Below are 10,281 nucleotides of genomic sequence, written 5' to 3'. Positions count from 1 at the left end.
TTAGGACCCATATTTTGAATGTGTGCTGTATTTCTGTCCACAGCTGCAGCTGTAATTAGCAACTGACACATTCTGAAACCCATGGTGGCCCAGAAGAGCACATATGTGCACAGGCTGTGCCAACCTGGGGCAATAACTGCAACTGAAAGGAACGGGCATAGCTTGGTCAGATGGAAACTGGGGCAGGCAGAGAAGGGCTGGTGTTACTGTGATTACTAGAAGGAGCACAGCTGTGACCATCTCAACCCTTCTCAGCCAGAGGATGACACGGAAGCAGGGGACAAAAATGGTAAGAGGGTGACAGGAGGGAGAGGCAGCGAGAAAGAAAGCAAAAGAATCCAGAGAGGGAAACCCACAGATGCAAGCTCTTCGCAGGTGGAGGATATCACAGATCCTGATAAAAATATTGTATGTGGTTGAGCACAAGTGAAACTTGGCGTTCTAGAAGACTGAAGTTTGCAACAAACAAATTCAGGGTTTGACCTACACCTGACAGATATAGGTCAACCCTCAGCCTGCTGCTCTCAGCAGCTGTAGCCAATAGGAGACAGTGCTGCCCAGCATGCCGGTTTAAGCTGCTGCTAACAGAGGGAAATCAACCTAACCCCGTATTTCCTGCCTCTGCAGTCCTCACTCATCTATTCATGGCCAACTCAGGCACAGGCAGAGCTCCTGGCTTGCTGTAACTGCTGGATGACTGAGAAGTGGAATCTGGTGCTAGCATATATATTCCCACCTCATCTAGCTAAAAAATCTGTTGTAAAGCCTTTTAAGGGAGGACTATTAAAATTCAATATTCCCTCTTTAACCTAAGTGTTTTCTTAAATTCATATAACCAGAAGAGACTTACTAATTCTTCACACCAACAGAACTTTAGAGATGTTTAGAGAGAGGAAATTCCATGACAAAGGCCTATTTTTGAAAGGATACAGCAGAGGTTAAGTGACTTATCCCATGTTACTTAGAGGAACCAGTTAAGGCAGAAAGAGAACTGACGGAGTGGTCTGAGATAAGTGAGGAAATTATGAAATTAAATCTGAAGAAAGAACATCATCACCAAATCACATTGGGTTAAATATCTATTGGCAATCCCAGTTCAGTAACACACATTCCTTTATCCTACATGTTCAGACTAGTGTTAAAAATGACTCCAGGTATTTCCTATGCTCATGTTTTTTTTAAAAATGTCCAACCATTCTCCTCAATGAACATGACATTAAATCAAGCTAAGTCCAGTCATAGGGCCTCAACTTTACTCACTAAAGCTAGCAGGCAAGGGCCTAGTGAGTTGAATTAGAGGTTAATTAGAAGAACAAGCAATAAATGCTAAATGTCCTGTTGCAACTATGTAACTTTCTGTGGGATTTTATGCCTTGTATCTGTTTTTTCCTGAATTCCAGGCCAATGGGGCTGCACTAGAACCCCAGAAGCAGAGAATTCCATAACTCAGACTCTTTGATTCGATATTTTTCTTTTCATCACCTTGAGAGAGCAAATAAATCCCCCAAACTACTTTTCCCACCTCTCAAGCTTTTAGCGGATATTTTTGACTGGAATTTGTCCATATTCTGAAATAACAGGTTACTTCACGTTCTTTGTGTTTAAATAAATGTAATTAGGCCTGTTTTAAAAAACTATGGAAAATATTAAAAAGAAAATAAAAATCATCTGTAAACTTACCACTCAGTGGCAGCCACATGAACGTTTGTGTTTCCTTCTTATTTCTACACATATGTATACTTCCCAAAATTGGTCATAAATGTTTTAAAGGTGTTTCATATATTGCCAAATTGCCCTCCAGAAAAGTTAAACCAATTTATAATCCATTTTCAGTGAATGGTGTAATTTTTAAAAGCCAGCTTTAAATTTGAGTTGAAAAATGATGCCTCACAGCTGTCTTTATTTTCTTCTATATCCCTCACTCCGAAAGTTGACCATTTCTTTCCTATGGTTATGGCCAATTACAGTGTACATTGTGTTTCACTCCTCAACAACCATGTAGTTTCTGGAATTGACCCCAGCTCTAGGAATGAGTCCTGATTACTATTGAACCAAGCAGAGTAATCCAATCTCTTTTGCTAGTGAAAGGTTCAAAATCAAAACATGGCATTCCTCTGACAGGAGATTTAATCCAGGTTGGTCCTAATCTGAGTCAATAAGGCTGAGAAGCAGCACTTGTATTTCGTTGCTAGAAAACAGATTCTAAGGCCGGGTGTGGTGGCTCACACCTGTAATCCCAGCACTTTAGGAGGCTGAGGTGGGTGGATCATTTGAGGTCAGGAGCTCGAGACCAGCCTGGCCAACATGGTGAAACATTGTCTCTACCGAAAATACAAAAATTAGCTGAGTGTGGTGGCAGATGCCTGTAGTTCCAGCTACTAGGGAGGCTGAGGCAGGAGAAACACTTGAACCAAGGAGATGGAGGTTGCAGTAAGCCAAGAAAAAAAAAAAAGAGAGAGAGATTCTATTTCTCCTCTGATGAATGTGAACAGGAAAGCATATTGTCCCCACATGCTGCTGGGTGTTATCTTGTGATCCTCAGAGAAGTCAACCTGACTTTCTGGTTACATGAAATATATTATTTCCTTACTGTTTAGGTTAGTTCGATTTGGGGTTCCAATTTTTACAGTGAGAAGCTGTTAGAACCCTTTTTCTTTATGGGATTTTCTGAAGTTTTTTATTTTGTTTTTGCCAATTCCTGTTAGGCATTATCAGTATTTTTATTTTTATTTTTTTTTTTTTTTTTTTTTTTTTTTTTTTTTTGAGACGGAGTCTCGCTCTGTCACCCGGACTGGAGTGCAGTGGCCGGATCTCAGCTCACTGCAAGCTCTGCCTCCCGGGTTTACGCCATTCTCCTGCCTCAGCCTCCCGAGTAGCTGGGACTACAGGCGCCAGCCACCTCGCCCGGCTAGCTTTTTTTGTATTTTTTAGTAGAGACGGGGTTTCACTGTGTTAGCCAGGATAATCTTGAACTCCTGACCTCGTGATCCGCCCGTCTCGGCCTCCCAAAGTGCTGGGATTACAGGCTTGAGCCACCGCGCCCGGCCTTATCAGTATTTTTATTATTGATGTGGTAAGAACTCTATTGAGGATATAATCTTTTTTGTCTGTATATTATGACTGTGTCTCCAAGTTTATCACTTGTTCATTATGTGCTATGTACTCTTATTTAATGCAGAGAAGAATATAGTCTTAATGTAATTAAATATACCAGTATTTTTCTTTGTGATATATTCCATTGCTTTTACTGTTATTCATTCACTAATGAGTGTGTGTGTGTATGTGTGTGTGTGTGTGTGTAGCAACCACAAGTTTCCAGGCTATAATACACAAGTGAGCCAAAAAAAAGATACAGTCCCTGTCTTATATCCTAGTGGGGGGATTGAGGGTAAGGCAGACATTAAACTGAAAAGTCACACAAAAACGAGTGTGAGATGCCTGTGGATAGATCCTACAAAGAGAACATACACAATATATGAGAGCTCTAACAGGAAAATTAGACCTAACTAAGGAAATCAGGGGAAGCTTCCCTGGGGAAATGGTGAATGAATGATGAATGATGAAAAGGAGTTAGATAGCTGGGTAAGGGCATTACAGGTAGTGGGAATCACAGGTGCAAAGGTCCTGCTCAGGAACAAGCACAGAAATATGAAGGATGAAAGACAGTAAATGTCACCAGATTCTGAGAGAGGCTTGGTATAAGATGAAGCTGGAAAGGTTGAGAGGTTGGGGGATGAAGCTGGGAGAAGCTGAATATGCAGGGTTAAGAAGTCCATGTTAAAGAGTTCTGCCTCCTTCCTAAAATCTATGGTGTCATCTTTGACAACCATATTACCTTTACCCACAATATCCAATTCTATCAAACCCCCAAGTCCTATCAATTTTGCTTTCTACATATCTCTTTAATCTATCCACTTTAATCTGTCCATTTCTCTTCATATTTACCAACAGTGCTTTAGTCCATTCTATCATCATTTCTGCTTGCACTAATGGAACAGGCTCCTCATTTATCTATTAGCTCCTACTCTTGCCCCAGTTCAATCCATTCCATGGTAATGAGAATTCAGACTGACATTGATAGCATTTGATGACATAAGATAACATTAGAAGATCTAATGTACAACAGGAGGGCTCCATGAAATAATATTGTACTGTACTTGAGGTTTTCCCTAAAAGAGTAGATTTTAGGTGCCACATACAAAAAACGAGTAATTATGTGAGATAATGGATGTTAATTTGCTTGACTATAGTAACCTTTTTACTTTCTATATGTGTATCAAAACATCATGTTGTACACCTTAAATAGATACAGTAAAACTTTTAAAATAATGCAAGAAATGCAAGAAAATAAAGTTGCTAACAAAAAGAAAGAAAACACTGACAAAGGACCAGTTTGGATTTTATTAGTTTGTCTTTTGAGAGGAGAGGGTATGCAGTGGGCAGTTTGTGAGCTCAATTTTGGACCCATTGAGTTTGAAATGCTCCTGGGATGTCCTGGAGAAGAAGCCAGGTAGGAGGTGAATACTAGGTGGATATCTTCTGCTTTCCCACATAGAGCCACTCCCCACCCTTCTCTATTCTGCTGTATCCAGAGAGACTGACCTGTATGAAATGAATCAACATCCCATGTATCCTCAGCACCTGGTTCCCATATTCTCTGGCTTCTAGTTAGGTTCAGCCAATGGGAGGTAGAAGCAGAAGACTGAAGAAAGAGTGTTGAGGCTGATTATTTATTCCATATTATCTCCATACTGCATTCTCTCTTCCCCTTCCTTCTCCTGCCCTTCTTCCCCACCTTCTCCTACTTCCATCACTCCTTTGCCACCTCCTCCTCTCTCTCACTCTCATTCAGTAATCATTTCCACCTCCTTCCTTGTTTAGGCTTAAAGCAGTAATGTTCCCTGGGATACTGTACCATTATCTTTTGTTGCTTTCCCTAAACCCTTTGTAAATGATCTCTTAACTAGTCTTCTTAATTACCCATTTTGAATGTGCCATACATTTCCTGCATGGATCCTGACTAATACTGAAAAGTTGGAAATGGCTAGGCTGGAGTTTGAGAGTCACCTGACAGGAGGTGGTAACTACAGCCATGGGCATAATGAGAATCCTTGGGAGACAGTGTACAGAAGGAATGGGCCCAGAGGAACTCAAACATATAATGGTCTCCAGAGGAGGATAATCCTGCAAAGGCACTGGAGAAGTAGTGGCCAAAGTGGTAAGAGAAAAATTAGGGAAGTGTTGTGAAAGCCAAAGGAAGCAAAGGGAATTAAAAAAGGGTTTGCAGTCAAGACTATCAACTGGTGCTACAGTCATTGGATTTAGTGACTTACCACAACCTGAATCTGTTACACATTTTCTGTGTTCCCTTGTAGTTTATAAAGCTTTTAATTTTTTATATTTCTTTAACTTATCTAGAATTTATTTCGGAATACAGTTTAAGGTGAAAATTTATCCTTCTTTAGCCATTATTCCAACATCATTTACTAAATGATTCATCACTTTCTCTGTTACAATTACTTCATCATATACTATTTTTAAAAGTACAAAGAGATGCCTAAGCACTTTCTATTCAGTGTTTAAGAGCTTCCTATTTAACTATCATTGTGGAAAGGGTTGTCACTTTCATACATTGCAATATCCTTTTGAGCAAGTCTAACTTCTTATTTCTTAATTTTCAGAATTCTATTATTAATAGTCCCATTTATTCTTCCAGATAAACCTTAGAACCATTTTATCAATTAAAAAATCCACTGGGATTTTGTTTGGGATTGTTTTAATCCTACAAATTAAATTGGGAGGAGTTTAATTAACTTTATTATATTTAGCCAGAAACTTCACACACACACACACACACACACACACACACACCTACTTATCAAGTCTTTTTTTAGCTGTAAGAAAAGAATAAGGAGCATATTTTGTGAAAGTCATTGCCAAATATTTTATATTTACATTCTTCTCTCTGATTTTTCTTAGACATTCTTTGTTATTCTTTCTCTGACATGGTTTTGATATAATAGTAATAATGTCTGTGGTAGAAAACTATGAGAAATTAAGAAAATGAATATAATCCTAACATCAACCCCCAGATCCCAACATTGTTAACTTTTTGTTGTACCTACTAAACACATTTTTTTTCCTGAGACAGAGTCTCAGTCTGTTGCCCAGGCTGCAGTGTAGTGACACAATCATAGTTAACTGCAGCCTTGAACTCCCATCCTCAAGCAATCTTCCCACCTTGACCTCCCAAGATGCTGGGATTATAGGTGTCACTTCTTATACTCTTATCTATGTGTATTTTTATATGTTCCTTATACAAATGAGATACCATGTTGTTCTGTAACCTTCTTCTTTCACCTGCTGTACCAGGAATATCTTTTCTATCAGTATGCACATTTTTAACACATCATCCGTCATTGCTGCATGCTCTTCCATTGTATAGATGTACCTTAATTTATTTAACCAGTTTCTTATGTGACCTTTGCTGTTTCCCAATTTCCAGCATGAAATAATGCCGTGATAAACATCTCTCATCTCCTCAACTCCAAAGATTTTTGGAATTTTATTTTTATTAAATATTTAATATATACAAAAATATTTATAAAATGAATGTTTAAGTGTTTTTAAAAACAATACAGTGATCACTTATGCAGCCACTATCCTAAGAAACACTACATCTAATCCTCTATGTGTCCCTCTCCAATCTCATCTTTCTTTACTCATCATTCCCTTTATTTTGTTTCTGTTTTACCACATGCACATTTTTCCATATATGCCAAATGGCCCCCAAATGCCAAAGGAGCCAAGAAACCAAAGAAGGAGGCAAATAAATCCAACTTGTCAGTATTGGTTGATTTATTGAGAGAACTTACAGACAGAAGCGTGGTCTTGGGTGGCCACAAGACAAGCAGATCTCCGCATTGTTAATCCTCAGAACCAGGGCTTTATACCACAGGGAAAAGGTATACATGCTCCAGCAAGACAATGAAAGGCAACCCTCCAGAACAGGTGAGAATGCTATGTACGTCACAGCCTATAATTTGTGCGATAACATCAAGGTTGCTTTGATCTAAAAGTAGGAGTACATGTTCGTACACTAAGGATAGTAACTAAAACAGAAATCAGGAGGCATTCATGGGACTGGGGCTAATCAGAAGTCAACATGGTTGATTAGCATCCAAGATGGAGTCACTTTTGTCTCCATATGCACATATGCCTGAACATATATAGTATGCGATTTTGCATGGTTTTGAACTATATAAATTTAAATTTTAATGCATAGATCTTTATGTGACTTGCTTTTTCCACTCAATGTATTCCTGAGATGCATCCATGTTGTTGCGCATAGCTACAATGTGTGCATTTTTTACTGTTATATAGTATTCAATTATATGAATATGCCATATTTTTAATCTATTCTTCTGTTAATGAATAGATTTTGGTATTACAAGTAGTGCTACTATGAATATCCTTGTACCTGTGTCACAGTACATGTGTATAAGAATTTCTCTTGACCAAATATCAAGAGCGAAATTACTGGATCAAAGGCATGCACATTTTCAACCTTTTAGATAATGACAAATTTTCTTCCAAAATGGTTGAAATAATTCACAGTCTCACTAACAGTGTATAAGAACTCGGTGGTTCCACATCTTTTCTCATTCTTGTTATTTGACATTTTAAAACTTTTGTCAAACTAAAGGGATTGAAATAATATACGATTGTGGTTTTAATCTGCATTTCCCTGATTACAAATGAAGTTGAGCATATTTTCATATGTTTATTCACCATTTGTGTTCTCCCTTCAGTGAAGTACCCATTTAAATTCTTTTCCCACTTAAATTAGGCTGTATTTTTTTTTTAATGGGCTTACAGTTTTCATGTAGGCTGGATGCTAATTATTTATCACAAAGGTACAGCAAATCCCCTCTCCCAGTTTGTGGCTCATCTTTTTCTCTCTTTAGTATCTCTTGATGTATAGAAGTTCTTAACTTTAATGTGGTTGACTTTAATAATTTCCTTTACTACCTGTGCTTTTCAATATAGCTTCAGAAACCCTTCCCTTCCTTTAATTGAAAAGGGCATTCTCTTATATTATCTTTCAAAAGTTTTAAAGCTCTACCCAAAGTTAAGTCTCTAATCCATCTAGAATTGATTTTTTGGCATGTGGTGTGAGATAGGGGTTCAAACTGAGTTTTACTATAGGAATAACCAGTTGTTTCAGGATCATGTATTTAAAGCCTGTGCTTTTCCCAGCTGATTTTCAGCTCTGATCAGCCAGCTGTGATACATTTGACAAGCAACCTGCCAAGTTCCACTATCCACTCTTCAACCCTTCCTCCTTCAAAAAACCACACCAAAACAAAACAAAACAAAAAACTTTGAAAAGAAAAACAAAACAAAACAAAAAAACCCATCTTGTTGGGATTTGAATGTAATTGAATTAAATATATGGGCCAATTACAAAAACAGTGAAAACTTTACAATATTGAATCTTCCTATCCATAAACATAGTATTTCCTTCTACTTATTTAAATCGCCTTTATGATTTTTTGTGTACAGATGTTATACATATTTTGTTAAATTTATCCCTAGGTATTTAATACGTTTATAGTATTGTAAATGTTATCTGTTTTTATTTGCAGCTATAAAGAAATTCATTTTTAAATTATTAACCTTATAAGTAGTAATTTTGCTAAAAAGGCTTAATTCTAATTTTTATGTAGATTCTTTTGTATTTTCTGTGTAAAAAAATCATCTGCAAATGATGACTACGTAACTTTTCTGCCCATCTAATCCTTCCAAATTGTATATAAATTTCGTATCATCTTTCTAGTACCTGACCAAAGTTTTTTGTGGATGATATTCAGAAGCTTGTTATTTGTGTTGGGTGTCATTCATGGTGGTTTTGTTTCTTAACTGTGGATTCATATTTCTATGGGAATTCTTTGAAGCCTAGATTGAAGGGAGTTCATTTAAAGAGGATTTGCATTTGTTTCTGCCAGATGCCCACGGGTACTACTGAAGGAGGCCACTTTAAACTAAATTCTCAGCTTGAAGTTTTTCCAGACCACCCAGGTAGTGAAACTCAGGCAGCAAAACTCACACATAAGAGCTGGCTTGTACTTATAAACTTTCGGGGAGATTTTCCTTCCCCTTTACCCAGTGCCAAGTTTTAAGATAAGCAAATTTTCTTGTTGTCTGCTGTGGGGGCAATTTTGTTTCTGGTATACCCTTTCGAACTTTATGTAGGATGTTGTCTTTTAGACTACCTTCTTTGGGCTGGACCTGGGCTTTGTGACCTATTGTCCACATCTCACAAGCTGTGAAAACTGAAGCTCAAGATCCCCTGGATCTGTCAAAACTGCTCAGTACCGAAGCCAGCATTAGCACCTCTGTCATCTTGCTAGGGCCTTGCTTTGAATTTGTTTTGGCCTTACTTTATTACCAGTTCATGGATGCATTTTAAAACATATTTCTATATTTTATTCATTGTTTTTAATTATTCTCAATAGGAGGGTTGGTAAGGGTATCTAGTTTGCCAATGGTCTTCTATCCACCCCACTTCAGCTACCCATTCTCATACCCTAGAGCTTTTCATTTCCAAAATCTGTTTCACCTCCTAAATTTCAACTCTGTACCCTATGGCCAACATCTCCTGTCTTTGAGTGCCTCTAATTTATCAGTTCTATGTTAAGAGTTATTCAACCCCATTAAGACTGCCAACCCCTTCATCCCCGTATGTTCATGTTTACTGTCCACCTTCTCAAATTCATCTTAAAATTATTATTATCATCATCATCATCATCATCATCATTATTTGAGACAGGGTCTTGCTCTGTCACCCAGGCTGGAGTGCAGTGGTACAGTTACAGCTCACTGCAGCCTCAACTTCCTGGGCTCAAGTGATCCTCCTTCCTGTAGCCTCCTGAGTAGCTGGGACTGTAGATGTGCACCACCACACCTGGCTAAGTTTTTTATTTTTTGTGGAGATGAGGTCTCACTATGTTTCCCAAACTGGTCTTGAACTTCTGAGCACAAGTGATTCTCCCGCCTCCCAAAGTGCTGGGATTACAAGCCTGAGCCACTGTGCCCAGCCTCAAATTCATTTTTATCCAGATTAGAATCTATGCAGGGTAACTGTGTTGCAAAATACAATGTGCCTTCTGCAATTGTGCCATGCTGGGGTACTGATCCTGTGTTCCATCATCATAATCACTCCCTTACACACACCTTCCATGTCCTTATTCCTTTCCCCTTCTAATATTGAATCTGGCA

The sequence above is a fragment of the Rhinopithecus roxellana genome, chromosome 6 (genome assembly GCF_007565055.1).
Source record: "Rhinopithecus roxellana isolate Shanxi Qingling chromosome 6, ASM756505v1, whole genome shotgun sequence".
Classification (NCBI taxonomy): domain Eukaryota; kingdom Metazoa; phylum Chordata; class Mammalia; order Primates; family Cercopithecidae; genus Rhinopithecus; species Rhinopithecus roxellana.
This window is presented reverse-complemented; position numbering follows the sequence as displayed.